The sequence below is a fragment of the Sinocyclocheilus anshuiensis genome, unplaced genomic scaffold (assembly GCF_001515605.1).
Source record: "Sinocyclocheilus anshuiensis isolate Anshui unplaced genomic scaffold, SAMN03320099.WGS_v1.1 scaffold283, whole genome shotgun sequence".
NCBI classification, from domain to species: Eukaryota; Metazoa; Chordata; class Actinopteri; order Cypriniformes; family Cyprinidae; genus Sinocyclocheilus; species Sinocyclocheilus anshuiensis.
This window is the reverse complement of record NW_015549605.1, coordinates 2,450,296-2,468,801: the sequence shown is the minus strand read 5'-3', so window position 1 is coordinate 2,468,801 and position 18,506 is coordinate 2,450,296. Positions and strand designations below refer to the sequence as shown.

At 33.5% G+C, this 18,506-nt stretch overlaps 1 protein-coding gene and 1 long non-coding RNA gene across 2 annotated transcripts in view; one reads left to right on the top strand and one right to left on the bottom strand.

Annotated features, from left to right (window-relative positions):
* Positions 1 to 18,506, bottom strand: part of LOC107658865 (transcription factor EC-like) — a 67,520-nt gene that overhangs the window by 47,670 nt on the left and 1,344 nt on the right. Inside the window, exons 2-4 of the mRNA XM_016447551.1 lie at positions 6,161 to 6,349; positions 5,919 to 6,050; positions 3,618 to 3,806 (exon numbers count right to left, since the gene is read on the bottom strand). The gene's annotated coding sequence lies outside the window, so the exon portion shown is untranslated. The remainder of the gene's footprint in view (positions 1 to 3,617; positions 3,807 to 5,918; positions 6,051 to 6,160; positions 6,350 to 18,506) is intronic.
* On the top strand, positions 10,706 to 11,437 carry LOC107658866 (uncharacterized). The gene is made up of 4 exons (XR_001630844.1): positions 10,706 to 10,730; positions 10,963 to 11,018; positions 11,104 to 11,200; positions 11,366 to 11,437. It is a non-coding gene; the product is annotated as an uncharacterized LOC107658866 (long non-coding RNA).

Sequence of the window (18,506 nt, the reverse complement as noted above, 5' to 3'; positions counted from 1 at the left end):
GTAATATATAAATATTAATCATTGTTATTGTTTTATATTGCACATGCTATGTAAAAACGCACATCCTGCATCTGTCCACACCTCTTTCTCAGGACAGTGGTGATCTTGTGGTCTTGTGATAGATATGAAAGAAAAATAATCATTTTAAAATTATAAATCATTAACAATAATAATAATTTTAAATAAGTACTGGGTAATATAAGGTAAGTACTTGGGTTAAGGTTAGGTTTAGGGGCAGGTTCAGGGAGTACCTAGTTATTGTAATTACTATAATAATTACATTGTATGTGCATGTGGAACAGGACTGTAAAATAAAGTGCTACCAAAAAAATCTTCATAAACTTTAGGATCTGCTGAAGGACTAATGATCCTTCATGGTTCTAAAAGTGCACTTTTTTAGTACATCAAACTCAAACATCAATATCACTTCAATTTCTAAAAACATGATCACTTAAACAAATATTTTGTCCTTTTATACCATATTTTAAGCCTAGCACTCCCTTTGTAGGATGTCTATGTGATATGGGAATATGGGATATTTTATTTATAAAACGCCTTGTTTTGTCAATTCAATTATATTTGAATGATTTACTGTAAAATAATATCATAAAAGAATCTATAAAATTACATCTTATAGAACTCTTAGCTAAATATAAATCTGAACATGACATGCATAATATTTAATTGAATATTTGTATTTAAATGCATACATATGTGAACTAGGTTACTCGTAACTCTTGTTTAATAAAAAACATAATAGTAAACTAAATGTGAAAAAAGTTAACATTGTAAGAGATGTTTTTAAGGACAACAATACAGCAACAATGGGACATGAATGTATTTTAGGGTTCATCTGGAGCTAAAGCCACTGGAATGATGGCGTTCTGTTCAGTCCATCTCCCTGTCTCCTAACTTTATGCACACATTTTCTCATTTTCCACCCTCACACCTTGTGTCTCAGATTTTTTACTTATCCATTATCTCATTGTCATTCAAATGTTGGATACCTTTCCCTCTCTATTTTCACCTTGTCTGTGTCTGGGATCCCCTCTGCGTGCCACCTGACATTGATCAACATCTGCGAATCTCATTCTCTTCATATAAATGACATTAATCTGTGGATGGCTCTTGCTCATCTGTCTCTGATATCTCCATGTGTGTTCTTTTCTTTCTGACCATTTCAAGTAAAAGTCTGCGTCTTGTGGCCACGTGTCTATGGTCTCATGAAAGATTCCCATATGCTACTCTTCAGACGCTCAGCATTATTGCCCATCGACTGCACCACACCTTCTGCTTTATGTATATCTCTCCTGTCATGCAACATTATGTAATGCCTGGTGTAGGGTAATAACTGATAAATATGGGAATGTGTTTGTTTACTGGTTTGATTTATAAATGTTTTATTTTTTTCTTTATTTTTATATTCATAATTTATTCTATTATTTTATTTAGCTGTAGGCTTTATTTTACTATTTATTATTTTTAATTATTTATGTTTTAGAATTTGTTTTTATAATGTTTTTCGAATTATTTCTTTATTTTTATATTTTATTATTTTATTGTGGTATAGCATATAATGGGGCTAAAGGGAATGTGTTTTTCTGGTCCGAAGGTGAATTATTAATATTTATAATTATTTCTTGTTTTATATTTAATTATTTTATTATGGTGTATGTTACCATTGAGCTAAAGACATTTTTCCCCCCAAAGTGGGGAAGAATATTTATTATTATTATTATTTCTTGTTTTTTATTTTATTATTTTATTCTGGTGTATGATACCATCATTGAGCTAAAGAAAAAAAAATCAGTCCCAAAGTGGGGGAAGAATATTTATTATTATTATTATTATTATTAATTTATTAATAATTAATAGTAATAATAATACTTCTTGTTTTTTATTTCATTATTCTATTCTGGTGTAGGGTACAGTTCAGCTGAAGAAAATATTTTCTGATCCCAAAGTATATAAATGTAATATACATTTATATTACAATTATATATTACAAGTAGAACATTGTAATTGTAATTTCATTTGGACAATGAAATGCATATAGCATAGCATATGATATGATTTAGCCCCGCTATATGCTATACCACAATAAAATATAAAAATAAAGAAATAATTCTAAAAACATTATAAAAACAAATTCTAAAACATAAATAATTAAAAATAATACAAATTACAATTTACATTGCAATGTAAATGTAAGTAGTACTCAGTTGTTTATTTGCTTTTCTGTTTGTTATTTATTTGTATTAAAATTAATAACAAAACTGCACCATGAACAAAACTGAAAACCATAAGTACTTTGTCTTAAAATGCATGTGATGATTCTCAATACCATAAAAGTGCAACATTTCAAATTTAAAAATCATTAAATCTTTGATCACTTTATCTCAAGCTCAACCGACTGTCAGTGCACATATTGAAATTTTGCTGTGCATAGCAACAAAAGGTGTTTTACACCTGGGTGCATTCAGCCCATTGCACACTATTTTCTTTGTACATGCTTTTCAATCACCCTTATATGGGTAACGGATTTGAACAATCATTTTAACTGGCAAATATAAATCAATGTGCTGTTTTTGCAAAGTCATACCTCATGTTGTGATTGTGACAGTCACTCATGTGCCCCCGCCCCCATAAGTGGCACCCTTTAAAATGAGTGCAAAAGAAACCACATCCTGTTCAAACAAGAAATGGGTGCAAAAATCCCATGATAGATGGAATTTCCTGTATGTAAAAGAATATATGTGATGAGACCCAATAGAGGAAGTTTATTAAAGAATGTGGTGGAGGCAGCCGCTTCTCCATTTTTGTTTTTTAATAGTTTTCCTTTTTTTTTTTTTTTGCCATGTCACTTTGTTGCTGTAGACACTAATTTTGCAAACACAAAGCGATTACTAGAGATGCATTACTCAAGAGCAGATAGACCTACTTCGGAAAAAGCCCCTCCCAAAAGATCTGTTTTACATTTATACATTTCGCAAACACTTTTATCCGGATCAACTCTTAGTATTTAAACTAAACTTTTTATTAGTTTAAGCATTTTGGAAATTTAACCTATGCCAACTGAGCTACACGAACAAAAGCATATGCCTATTGCATAAATGTAAATGTTTTAGTACCTTTAGAGACATTTTAGTACATTTTTGAGTACTTAACATCCACTACTTTCAGTATACATTTTATTTATACTCAGAAAAAGACATTTTTGCCTTATGAAGTAACATTAAAATTATAGTAAACATCTTCACTAACTGAAATATTAAGCCTTAATGTGTGCCACTTTAGACGTCGTCCTTAGGCAGGTTTGTTAAGATTTGTTTCTTGTTCTACAATGATTATTGTTTCAAAAAGTGATTCTGTGATAAACTGGCAAATCTGGATAATATGTGTGTATTTACTGAAATATTGTTTAAACAAGACCATTAAATTACAGTATATCTCTGGTCTCTCATAACATATAATAGCATATGCATAAGCATCCCTGGTTACTGGACATAAACTTCTGTGTAATATTTCTTTATCATAAACACGTAGCAGAAGTAGCCAGCTAGATGAATAGTTCTTGTGTGTGTGGCAGATTGAGTTTAATGAAAGATATAAATTACCTGTGATTGTCGGCTGCAGGTGGTTTTTCTGTGAAGTCAGCGGTTGGTTGATCTCTTGCTATTACTGTTGACCAGCAAGATCAGCAAGACTTGATCCAATATAAATCTTTATCTATTTCCTCTTTTTCTTCGTCCATGGAACCGGGTGCAAATGGGAAGTCTCTACACTTTCTGACATACATCTTGAACCTAGAAAGTGAGATGTTATTCATTTTTAATATAAACTAATGTTCCATAATTATTAGATTAATTATATCTAATTATAAAAATTTCAAGTTGTTTCTTAATTTTGTGTGCAATGTAGAGTAACAAGTGCTCACGTATTGAACCAATCACAACTGATGGAGATTGTATGTGTATTTTTGGTCTCATGAATAAAAAAAAAATTATTTTCTGGCATAAAAAAACAGAAATATTGAATTGAGTTTGTCCTGTCATGTTCAATGGACATCTTTATGGTAGATTTTGTCCTGACACCAGATTGTTGAGTGCACATGTCTCTGGTTTTCAAAATATATAAATGTCCTTGCCAGTGAATTATTTGTTGACGGCTTTGAGTATTTGATGTATATTGTTATTTTAGTGTCATGTATATTTTTCTGATTGTGTTTTGTGTGCGTGTGTTTGAGAGAGAGCACTAAACCACATAGTGTCCCTATTAGTAATTGTTTTGCCTACTGTGACGACTCAAATGTCATATGAGTTGTCATTACTAACATGACGTTAAATGCCACATTAGAAACGTCATTTGGGTTTGGTATAATTTTTGATGATTTGGAAAAGTCTCTTGCTCAACAAGGCCTGAATTATTTGACCAAAATACAGTAAAAACAGTAATATTACAATTTAAAAACAATGTTTTCTGTTTTAATGTATTTTAAAATTGTATTTATTCCTGTGATGCAAAGCGGAGTTTTCAGCAGCCGTTCAGTTTTTAGTGCCACATCATCCTTCAGAAATCACTCAAATATGCTGACTTTCTGCTAAAGAAATATTTCTTATTAATAATGTTGAAAACAATCTTTCCTGCTTAATGTTTATGTAAAACTGTGAGTTTTTTCACGATTTTTCAAGCAATAAAAAGTTCAAAAGAACAGCTTGTATTTTAAAAACAAAAATCTTCTGTAACATTATAAATGCCTTTACAGTCACCTTTGATCAATTTCATGCATTTTGATGAATCACAATACTAATTTCTTTTTAAAAACTCTTACTGACCCCAAACCTTGGAAGGATAGTGTATTAGTTTCCTATTGATTGATTTGATTAGATATTATTCTCCAATTTAAAAAAAAAACACCAAAATATGTTAATGAACTTATTTAAATGTTACTAAAATATTTTTCTCTTTGAGGGGCTAGATGTGAGCAGCCAAATGCAATCTTTTTCTTTAGGTTGCATTTTTTCTATACTGTAATTTTAGTTTTAAGGGCTGAATTTAAAAAAAAATTATATTGAAAGTTTTTACAAAACCAGTGAAAACACCTTTGTGTTTTGACTCAAAACTTGTATTTGGTGAGATACTTCCCTTGTGACAACTAGCCCCTTCTATATATTTTATGTGTGTGGTAATTTTGTCAAGAAATGAAAGATGTGTTTGACTTGAGACAGGCATCTCGGTGTTTAGAGGATTATAAGCAGGGAAAAGATAGTTCAAAGCCGAAAAAAAAAACCCAATTTAAAAAAAAAACACCAAAATATGTTAATGAACTTATTTAAATGTTACTAAAATATTTTTCTCTTTGAGGGGCTAGATGTGAGCAGCCAAATGCAATCTTTTTCTTTAGGTTGCATTTTTTCTATACTGTAATTTTAGTTTTAAGGGCTGAATTTAAAAAAAAATTATATTGAAAGTTTTTACAAAACCAGTGAAAACACCTTTGTGTTTTGACTCAAAACTTGTATTTGGTGAGATACTTCCCTTGTGACAACTAGCCCCTTCTATATATTTTATGTGTGTGGTAATTTTGTCAAGAAATCCAAAAAAGGATTATAAGCAGGGAAAAGATAGTTCAAAGCCGAAAAAAAAAACTTGTGAAGCATTTTAAGTGTCCCTTTACCCAGCGCCCTCACCTCTATCCCAGAATTCCCTTTGTCCAAAAGTTTCTGGCGAGAACAAACTTCCCCCCACATCTTCAAAACCTTATCACTTTGCTTTATTCTGATCAATGTGCTCCACGTTTCTCCTCTCGGTGTCAGAGTAGTCAGGTGATAAAAAAGCAGGAGGGAAAGAAGGGGTGTGAGGGCCAGACGGCTTACTTTTTTAGATGCCAATTGTATGCGTCTCTGTGGCTGCCTTACCTGTGTTCCTTTGATCATAGCTGAACATTGAGTGGCGTTTGATTCCAGGGCTACTTTGACAGCTCGCAGGCTGGCAGAAGCCTCTCGGATGACTGGAGATCAGAGAAGACAGGCTGGAAAGCAGAAGTCCAGCTGAGAGAAGATCAGAAGAGGCACAACTTCAACCCGAGCTATTGTGAAGGAACGTAATGGCTTAGATAACTTTTTCCCCTCCATCTTTTTTTTTTCTTGTGAAAACTTACCCTTCAGAATTTTGAATTGCCCACTTTAAGGTCTGTGGGGCTTTGTCTGGCTTTGACAAAAGAGGCATGTTTTTCTTTCTGCCTTGTCCTGGAGAGCCCAATCTATTTAAACAGTGTCACTCCTGCTTGATGTTCTCTTGTTTTAAGCAGCGCTGGTTCAGCCCGGTTCACTTGCTGTAGATGCACACACTATGAAAATAAAAATATAATTAAATGTACAAACATGCATTGTTCATGTCTATAATTGTGTAAAACGGCTACATTACAGTCAAATGCTTATGTAGACTTTACTAAATCTGCATATGGGTCTTTGTTTGTTTTGGTTTATGCTGTTTTGTGTGTGTGTGTGTGTGTTAGGAACTTGCAAATTAAAATTTTGAAGTTGAATTAGTGTTTTCTTAAATGTGGTAATTTAACTCAATTGTAAATCAATCCAGTGCTGTCTGTGACCCAGCAAAACATACAGAGGGCTCCTGTGGTGTAATGTCTCCCTCTGGTGGAGGATGTGATGAACATCTTGCACTGCATTATATACATTTTAAATGTATTAAAACGACTTAACCTGAAATGTTAATTCTGTTATCATTTACTCAAGTTGTTCTAACCCTATATTCATTTCTTTCTTCTGTTGAACACTAAAGAAGATATTTTGAAGAATGTTGGAAACCAAACAGTTACTGGTACCAAGCCAACAACTTAGTATTTTTTTTATTCCATATTATTAAAGTCAAAGGCTACAAGCAACTGTTTGGTTACCAACATTCTTCATCTATCATCTTTTGTGTTCAATAAAAGAAAAGAAACTCATATAGGTTTGGAACAACTTGAAATGATGACATAATTCTCATTTTTTGGGTGAATTATCCCTTTAAGTGGAATTGGAAAGCAACAAGTGAAATGTGTCTTAACATTAAATTGTAATATTTAAAAAAAGGTTAAGCTCTTACAAAAATGTTACTGCTGTAAAACTGCCATAAAGAAAATACAATTTTTTTTTAACCCATATTCGTTTAACCTTTGTGTGGTGTTCATATTTTTGTTACTCAGCCGGTGTTCTGGTGGACCCACTGCATTTTTGGGTTTTTAATTCAACACAATTAAAAAAATTAGGTTAAAATACTCAGATGTTTGCTTCATCCCAATTACAAGCAATATAAACAGTATATATGGTTGATATTTGCCCTTTACCTTTGTTAGATCACATTTATGAATTAAAGTGCTACAACCTTGTGCGGAAACAGCAGGGGCAGAAACACAAAACTCACACTCACATTCTTAAAGACTCTCTCTCTCTCTCTCTCTCTCTCTCTCGCTCTCACACTCACACACACATAAACACACATTCACATACTAATAGCAGCCCCAGACAGTAGGAGGACAGAGTGAAGGCACACGGGACCTAACATTTCTCTTTTATTACCCCCGGGTCCAGTGGACCCGAACATCCTTTATGTAATATAAGTGTGTAGCGGGGTGTACAGTGAGTGGTCATTGAAAATTTGTTCTGATAAATGTTCTTCACAGAAAATGAGCCAAGGCCAATGAGTCTGAGTTTGAAAAAATAATTAATAGTATCATTTTTCTTTTGACAAAAAGTGAAAACGGGTCCCGAACACCATAGCAGGGTTAATAATTGTTAACAAGAGTTAACAATAATTGTAGTATGTTTATAGAATTCTAGTGAGTTCTAGTTTTTTTTTTTTTACAACTGACCTTAATTAGGCTACTCAATTCAGTACACTTTAAGCATGTTATAATATGTATTCTCAGTGGTTTGGACTTAAGTTTATGATAATTAGACGTATTTTTATAATCTTCAAGCAGAAGAAACACAACAGATCCATGTGTAGCATCAGGACTGAACGATCCGCCCTCACTGTTATTCTGCCGAAGAGAGGAGAGCGATGTTTCCAGCGTGGAAACACAACTACATCAATACAACATTTAATACAGAATAAGTACTGAGGACTTCATACGGAAGCACGTGGAAAGTTATTTACAGGTGAGTCGCGTTACACTCGATTTCTGCACTTTACAGCAGTTTGTGTCGGTTTTGTTTGCTGATGGGCTGTAATTGAGAGACACTAAGAGTCTGTCATCTGCAGAATCTGTACTTTCATGGCATTAAACGACATTGATTAATGTGATAAAGCGTCGTTGTCAAGCATCTAATGGTGACGCCGCCTAGTGGAGCGGATGGAAAACCGCCTTTTTTTTACCATCCACATAAGCCGTATTGTAAGCTCGGTCGTCGTATACAATACAGTGAACAAATTATGTGCACTGTAAAAGCTGTACAGTTTCACAAAGCATTCATTATAATGTACAGAAAAAAAATCGCCTCAAAAACCCGAGAGAAATTAAATAAATTATTACATGTTAAAATGTTATAGATTCATTGGATGTTTGTGCATATAGCCACAATGCCAGCTCACGTTTCGTTTTCCTAAACAAGTTTATAATTAAGGTTTTGTAATACTGCACAGCAGGCCTTCACCAACCCAACTGAGCCAATGAGAGTAGTTATTGGGCGGAGCGACATGTGTAGCCCCACCCTGTTGTGCAGGCGGGCGTTTCCAAACAATGGGCGTAAATACTCAGTGATTTATCATAAACTGTATGCGATTTACTAATGTTTGCTGGCACTCATCACCTGTACTAATAACATTCAACATGAAAAACATACAATATGCAAAGCCCAACACGTTTACTGTGCCATCTTGGTAACGGTGACATACCTTTATGATTTTTGCACAGGTGCTGCAGTTTTTTCTTTTTTTGTATCGCTGAAAACAAACTATACAGCAGACATCTATTATATAATGGTGCTACACAGTGTGTAATTTGTAGGCATATCTAAATATAGTTGTAAATTAAGGTAGTAAGTAAGGTAAGGTAAGGTAAAATGTTAGTAAGGTAAAAGCACACAAAGAACTGTTATCATTAAACACTTTGACTCAGAAAATCGATCAAAGTTTGTAATTAGAGGGATTCCACATTGAAACACATAAGGTGGACTTAAATGGTTCCACATTGAGTAATTGTGAAAAAAGAATGTTTTCCTTTAAAAATGTAAGATATGTGTACAAAGATATGCATGGAGCTTAAATATACTGTGGACTAGATTTGTGCCGGTATTCGGTAATGCGATATATCACGGTAATGAATATGCACGATAGGCTCTTCTAAATACCGTGAATAATTATATATTACAAGTTATTTAGAATTTTGAATGCATTTTAAGAATACTTTTCCCATCAACTGGTCAAAATGCAGAACACCGCTGTATGCTGCGTGAAAGACGCGTACGCACTGATGTAAATAAGCGCGGTATACCGTATACCGTGATAAAAGCATTAGCAATTAATCGCAACATGAGAATTTGATACCGGCATATCCCTACTGTGGACTAAGCATTATAGTAATGTTCGTTGTGCCCACATTAAGAAATTGTATTTTTAATTGAAGGTTAGCTTGTGTTGGCTGTAGTTTGCATACGTTTTAAGAATATCTTTAAAAAAAAAAAGTTAATTTATGAAAATAATCTGCTCTACAAAATTTATGATGCATTTATTTGTAAATTAATGTAAAATGAATCACAAAACATTTAGTGTTTGTAGTTCACTTGCTTAAATTCGTTGGCAGTCTATCTTTCACTAAGTCTAATGGTTTGACCTTGAGATTAGCTTTGTGTACAAGCCAATAAAAGTCATCTTTTCATTTAAAGGAAAATTATATAAAATGATAGAGTACTATTTGTTCATACAAACACAAAAAAACAATACGTTTATCTGTTATTTGACATAATTTCAATGTGCTTAAAGAAAAGGCTGAAAAGTTTTTGGGTGTCTTTGTGTGAGGTCCCATGAGACAATGCACATTACTAACTCAACACTGGCAAATGTGATCGATATGTAATCAAAAAAATGTCAGGGAAGTAACAATTCACTGGATTAGTTAAAATAATGACCAGCATAAAATGTTTAATTTGACTTCAGAATTGAAAGTGGGCTTAAAGAGCACATGGGTTTAATGGGTACACTTACCCTAACTTGTAGTTTTATGCTTCAGCCACAAGAGGGCCACAATTTACAATTATATATTTTTCATGGCATTTTTCTCAAAAATTATTATATATTTAATAATCATGGGTGTTAAACAAAGCGCCTACTTTTGTAATTATGTTTCCCCTAAAATCTTTAATTTTTTTATTCATCAGTAAAATATTGCACATTCTTGTCATTTTTAAAGTGACATTGCTATCACAAAAGATAGACCAGGTGCTTTTTATTTAATTTATTCTTAAAATTCAGTAAATTACAGAAATTTATTTTAATCTGTCCATGCTGCTACATAATTTGTTATTTCTTACATGTATAAACTTTACAGTGGTCTCAAGTAACTAGATGATCCAATGCAGAAAGTTTGAACTGTAGATTTGGACAGTTCAACGTTCCTGTCAATATGACAAAACATCTATTTTGTTTTTTTCCCAGTATCCTGCAGTATATTAACCAGAAACTCAAACACAGAGACAGGTAGAAGGCCATAAGCTTGACTTCAACAGCATGTGAGTACAAATATTCAAATATTATTATTGAGACAGCATTACAGAAGAACAGTTAGATACTCTGCTATATTTCTTCAACGCTGCAGCTTTAGGAGAATGTACACATTTTTATATCTTTCTATAAATTAAGATTCTACACAGGCTGTGCAGTGTGTTTATACATTATATTTAACATTTATTTCTTTGCAAATCTATATGATGGTTATAAATAATTACTCTTTTATCTTTGTAGTGCACAAGGTTTATGAATCATTAGATCCAGTTCATCCAGTTTGTATCACTCTATCAGTGAGTATATGTATCTACTTACATGTATTAACATTTACTGTATATTCACATATATTGAGTAATTATTTATGTCTTTACCCTACAGAATAAAGGATGTGTTTGAGCACCCAGTCAACAGAAGCAGAGCTCTGGGACGTGTGGACAGACATTCGCTGTAATGATGGGCATCTGCTCATGGACAGGTAATGCTTATAATGTGTGTTGTTTACTAGTTCATGTGTAGGTTACCATCATTTTCTTTTTGAGGGGTCACTCCTTTAAAAAGCAAATGATGGTAACCTAAGTAGGCGGGGAAGGGACAGGGAATGAAAAAATGTATACAGCTAATTTATACAGCTTTTTTTCAGGCTGAAAAGCATAACCACTGCTGGACATTGCTCTGGGATCCAAACCATCCCCACCCCTTCATTCACTGTGAGCCACAGATCTCTTCTTGGGACATGTGAAGGAACTTATATTTCACTATTTACCTGTAATTTTACAATAAACTAATTCAAGCTTTCAGTTGTGTGATTGTCATATGACATGTTGAGGTGGGACTTTAACCCATGCCTCAGTTGCAGCTTTAAACACAAAGGGCATGTTTAGCCACTAGCTCCACTGCAGCTTTCACACTGAGTGTTGGTGTTTGGAGCACTTTGTTGGATATAATGCCAACTATTTAGCATAAGCAGTAATGGGATTTGAACTCAGGTCTTCATGACTGAAACACATTCTTTTATCCTCTGAGCCACTGAGTCTGGGGTTTTGAGTTTAGTTTAGATGAGGTTTGAAAAGGTGATGAAAAGCTTCACTACTAGTGGGACTTCAAGACAGACTTTCAAGTACAATTAGCAGGTGATGTTCAAACTTGAACAATCATCCTCCACACCACAGAGTTTGTTCTAATACTACAAGAGTCAAAAAGAAGCAAATGCTAAAAAAAAAATTAAAAAAGACAATGGGGAAAAAACACCTTTACACCATATTTCTTAAGGCTTGCCTCAGTTACCTCATTAATAACACAAAGACATTAACAATACAAAAACATTTATGTCCCCTCCCCAAAAAAAAACAGTGGGACTTCAAGACAGACTTTCAAGTACAATTAGCAGGTGATGTTCAAACTCGAACAATCATCCTCCACACCACAGAGTTTGTTCTAATACTACAAGAGTCAAAAAGAAGCAAATGCTAAAAAAAAAATTAAAAAAGACAATGGGGAAAAAACACCTTTACACCATATTTCTTAAGCCTTGCCTCAGTTACCTCATTAATAACACAAAGACATTAACAATACAAAAACATTTATGTCCCCTCCCCAAAAAAAAAACTGACGCAAATCACAAGTAGATCAAAGGAACACTGTTCTCTACAAGGGTAACACTAATTCAGACGTGTTTATTATAGAGAACAACATAGAACAACAAACAGAACTATAACCCATATTATCTACAAATAACTATATTTAACATCAATAATAAGCACAGACAGTCTCCCACAGCCAATCAATTACTGTGATTCCTTTGAGTTTGCATAGACTATAGCATAGAATATATTTCCTTTGAGTTTGAGCCTAAGTAAGGTGGTCCTCCAGGAGCAGGTTTAGATACACCTGCTGTAAGCAGATCATCCCTCTGAAGCCACACGTTTAATGATTTGAAAGGTATTCCTGCTCCCGAAGAGCCACTTTCCTGAGTTTAGCTACAACCTTTGCAGAAAACATATCTGATGTCAGTTGCTGTGTCTCATATGGACGGCTGCCCCCTCTGGTGGTCACATTTGATGGCTTCATATGTCATCGAGGATGTTGCATTTCAGGCTTTTCTGAAATGAGGCAGTGTCAATGGTGTATGCGACCACCAGAGGGCGCAGCTTATCCTCTAAAACCTCATGACGAGAGATCACTAGGCAGCTTTCTCGAGCCTTTAGCTCTGAATGAGTTGATAAAGTTGAGGTAGGCTTGATTAGATCCTCCAGGTGTAGGTAATTACGGACATGCTCATTTAGAACTAATGTGGTCTACGTTTTAAAATCAGTTTTATTTTGATAAAAAAATACACTATATAAAGGCTGTTATCTTTATCACAGATTTTTGAGATAACATATTTGAAGGATGTGTGAGACAACATAATATCAGAATAAAACATGAAACACACGTTATACTGAAATGGTGTGGCTTATGCAGCCATTCTCGAGAAACTGTGTTGACTGAGTGTGTCAAGACACTGATCGGTCTGTGCATCCATGTGGGAAGTCAAGCATGATTTGTGTAAGGCTGACTCTTCAGCATTATGCAATGATTGGTGATTGGCTGTGGCAAATTAATATTTAATTAGCTATGTCTTTGCTTATGAAAGACAGTAAATATAGTTATTTGCCGTTAGAGTGGGTCATAGTTCTGTTTGTCATTCTGTTTATTGTTAATTATGTGGTTCTGTATTACATTTTCACTAAGTTTTTGATTTCGTGTTACCCTTATTGAGAATAGTGTTCTTTTGAACTACATGTGATTTCATGAATTTTTTTCTTTTTCTTTTTTTACTGATTGATTGAGAAGTGCATATGCTCTCTCAGTTTCGTCTCGATGTTTGTTAGAAGTGGTGTGGGGTTTTCTTTTCCATGTTGAAAGCCAATTTCATGCAGTGATATACAAATAAGGTAAAGTGTAGTTTAATGTACTATATGCATGAAATTATGTAAAATAAATGATAGTTATATCTCCATTGTTTCTACCAAAAACATCACACCCAATAATTTTTACATTTATAAGTAAAAGTGAAAAATGAAGTAATTTTATACACAAATGTACGCATGAAATAATACAACTTAATTTATTAGCCCATTCATGTTCTTTTATCAGTACTTGGCTCATAAAAAAATAAAAAAATAAACAATATTTCACCTGAAAGGCTAAACGACCCTAAAAACCACATTGTCACATTGTGATAAGACACAACACAACATTATGAATTCTCTGGCTCAGTGGATAACTGTTGATTTTTGGTACATAAAAGTCTTGGTTCAAATCCCACAGTTGCTAAAGTACTTTCCATCATTTAAAACAAAGCTTTCAATAACACCTCTTCCACAACATATTATGATAAAGCGTTGTGTTTTAATACTGGAGACCTGACTTCAAATCCCGCTTTTGCATACATCAAATTCATGCTATAATTTATGCTGTAGCTTAAGAAAAATAAAAAAAATAAATGCACATCCAAAACACGCTACAACTCCACAGATTCAGTGGTGCAAGAAATAAAGTATTGCATTTTTAACATTACTTCACTTTATTCATTATTTGAAATTGTTGCTGTAAGTAATGCCATACACCAAAATCCAAAACATTCACACATTTTATCCTCCACGGCGAAGTGGATAAACACCTCTATATTGGTGCATAAAAGTCTTGATTCAAATCCCACAATTGCTACGGTACTTTTCACCATTTATTATGCAAAAAGATAATACCAAGAAATTAAAATACTACTACTATTTTTAAAACTCCTCCATTGTCAAATTTTGAGGCTCAGTGGACACATAAAATAAAATAAAAACACATAAAAAAAACAATCTGAAAACCTACAGGCTCAGTAGCTCAAGCAATAAAGTGTTGCATTTTAAACATGAAGACCAGAATTCAAATCCCTTCATTGTTTATGTCACTTTTTTGCTATAATTTATGATGCAGCTTAAAATAAAACAATAGTCCAAACAAGTCCAAAACACACTAAAGCTCCACAGACTGAGTGGCGCAAGAGATAAACTGTTGCATTTTAAATAATGAGTCCTGAGTTCGAATCCCACTGTTATTTATCTTAGATTGTTGTTACCGATAGTGACATAAATCAAAAACCAACTCAACTGCTCGCATTATGATCCCTGTGGTGTAGTGGCTAGTCACTTGACTTTCATGTGTGACAGTTTGGGTTCAAACCCAACACCTACAAGCATTTTCTTTATATACAAAACAACTCTTAATAAAACCCCATCAAAATCCTTTTTAACTCCCCAGGCTCAGTAGCTCAGATTGTAAAGCGTTGTGTTTTAATCATGGGGACCTGGGTTCAAATCCCACTATTGCTTATGTTAAATTGTTGATGTTATATCCAACAAAGCGGCCCAAATGTCGATAGCTGGAGTGAAAGCCACGATGGCGCTAGTGGCTAAACACACGTTGGTTGTGGACAAGGTTACAGGGGAGTCGTGGGTTCAAATCTCACACCAAAGAAAGATACTGAATAACTGAGCGACGTGGCAAAGATGGTGAAGCAGACTGGCTAAGACACCTGGAGCGGTAAAACAGACTGGTTACTCAGCCATGAGAAACATGGACTAACAAAAGTACCTGGGGCGATACAACAGACTGGATAAGCAGTCATGAAAAACATGGACTAACTGGCAGACGTGCCTGGGGTGGAGAGATGGAGATGGAGATGAGAGGCGGGGTGGAGAAAGGAGGTGGATTTTAAAATTCCTTTTTTTTTTGCTGCAAAATGGGGAAAAATAGGCTTCTTCTTCACATTCGCAGCAGAGGGGGGATTTGAACACACATCTCCTGCATTGGGATGAGGCCTTATGCCATGAGCTCTGACCACTGAGCCACACCAGCTCACACAAAGGGATGTATTTATTTACTATAAGAAATAAGCACATTTACACACATTCAAAAAAAAACAAACAAAAAAAAACCTTTGTCTATAGGTACAATTAAACAAAAAAAAATTTTTTTAAATAAATATTCAGAATTACAATATTAAAATTAGGATTTGTATGTACATTTTGTGCATCAGTACAATTAAAAAAATACATAAAAATCAGTATGTAAATATTATAGTAAATAATATATAAAAAATATATACATAAAATAATTTTTTTGCAAAAACATTTTTTTTACTTGTTATTAAATATTTACACATTTAATAAAAAGTTTGTCTCTAGGACACAAACCTTAACAATAATAAAATTATTACCAACTACTAAAATTTGATAGAATCTAGAATGTTAGGAAATTAGGAACACAATTAACAACATTGAAATTCTGCTCCTAGGTACAGTTAAATAAATACTAATAATACTAAAAAAAGTTTGAATCTAGGTACAGCTGAATACTCTATTGTAATTCAAACACTAAAAATAATAAGTAAATATTATATAAAATAATATATACATTTTATTCAAAAATAACTAAATATTTATAAATGGAATACTGAAATCAGTTTTTTTTTTTTATTGCCAGAAATAATTTACACATAAAAAACGCATGCAATACAATTTAAAAAAGGTACAACTAAATCTTAACAATAAAACTATTAAACACTGGTAAATATTTTGAATTAGCATATTAAAATGAGGACTGTTGCAAATGTTAAGAAATAAATACATTTAATGACATTTGAATACAATTTTATTATATGTATAATTAATATTATTAAAATATAAAATTATAATATTACTAAAAAAGTTTGTGTCTAGGTACAATTGAATACACTATTGTACTTAAAACATTAAAATTAATATGTAATATGTTAAAATTATTATGTAATATGTAAATTAATATGTAAATCACTACATATGGAGGAATTTTAACCAGCTTATAACTCGCTAAGAGCTTATAAAATGTGGAAACAAATCAAAACAGTGCCAGGAATTCCTCCATTGCACATGCAAAGGAATATCGACCTTTGGAGGGGCAGGTGCTCAAAGTATAAAAGGGGCACATGGAGCACGGCTTTTAATAGGGCTGTGCTCCTTGCTGAGACATGTATCGAAACGGATGCTTCTGTATTGATAGCAGCAAATGCCGTGACGCAGTTTTGAAAAAGAAACAGAACAGAAAAGACCATTTTTAAAAGTTAAATAAATATTTCTTTGCACCTCTTAATCACTCTGAAAATAGAAATGGAATTAAATTAGGCCTATTATTATTATTGAGTTTACAGGGTATGGTGGTTTTGCTGTTGTAAACACTAGGCTACTGTTATTTTTATATTTCTGTCTTATTTAAAATAGAATTGTATTATAATCCTGTTCTGAATTTATTCATTTTTAAAATTATAATGATGATAAAAACAGGATTGATAAGTAGCCTATAAATCGGAGGATGAGAAAATCAGTAAGCCTGTTATATCAGGGTTGTGATAATTATTTTTAAGGCACACTACGTTTTTAAAATAAATACTGTAACAAAAAAAAGTTCAAAGTAATAGTTTTTTAGTCAGATAACATAAGGACAAGACTCCTCGACGGCCTTTAAACTTTTCCCAATCAAACAGCAAGAACGAAAGAGAACAGGCACCTTTGTTTATATTGCTGTGTGTAGAACGTTAGCTGCATTTTTAATATTTAATTTGAAAGAAATGTAATTTCGTCCCCCGCACTTTATTCGGGCAGGTGTGTTCACGTAGAGGTTTCTAGATTTAAATTCAAAGAGACAGTATCGATAGTCTATGCATGACCTGACGTTTTATTCGTATCCAAAATGAGGAGAAATTAATATCTGGAGCGCTCAACACTCATGCAGTGTGTTTAATTCATACTCGAAGCCGGAGGACGCTCTCCTGCAGAAAGTCCAAAATAGACTCATAGAAGGAATGACTTATATGACGTGCAGGAAACCCTAATATGGACAAAAGCATCCGGCTATCGCTGTAGCTGAGCTGAATAAAAAGCAGAAAAAAACATGAAGACAATAAACACACGATTGTGAAAATATACGGTTTATGTGTGTTTTTCAAGTTATCTCCAGGTAATAAATAAACTTTATGAATAATGCAGTACTGACCTTCACAAAATGGCGTTTAATTACAAAAAATGTTGTTTTTTTTATTGCCTTGACAAAAGGGCACTTTGGGCATCAAGGGGAAAGGGGCAGGTGCTCAAGCACCCATCGCACCCCCCTCTGCACGTGCCTGATCGGCTGTAAGGAGATGGTGATTCTGACACCTCTACCGAACTGTAATGGTCAACATACTGCACACGACGAGAAGAACCAGGTATGCTTGAGACATCTTGTGACATTTAGATATCTTTGGTCTATGTTGTGTGAAAATATTAATCTTTATTCTCACATGGGCAGACAGTTCAAACTGTGCACACACTCATCCTTATCATGTTTTATATTTATTCTTATTGAATAATTCTAATCATCTTTGTCATTTTCCTCAGAGGGTAAACAGAGAAAGGCTGGAAATTTATCAGGCAAGAAAACATAAGATCACTCACCTGCTCTGCTGCTGATGCTGATGGTTCATATTCCAGGTGTGTCACAAGAGAGCAGCGTCACAATGAGGAAAGTCTTTAGAAAATAAATAATCAGACCCAGAAAAGTTCATTATGGATAAAAAAGGAACAGATTTAAAAACAGTGCTACTGGTAACATCAAATGCTAGACAATGAAATCCAAGTGCAAAGCAGAAACAGTCATTTCAATCAAAAGTGTCCAGTCATTGTCTGAAAACGGCTTTCAGATTGCATCATATTTTGTTTATACTGCATAAGTGATCA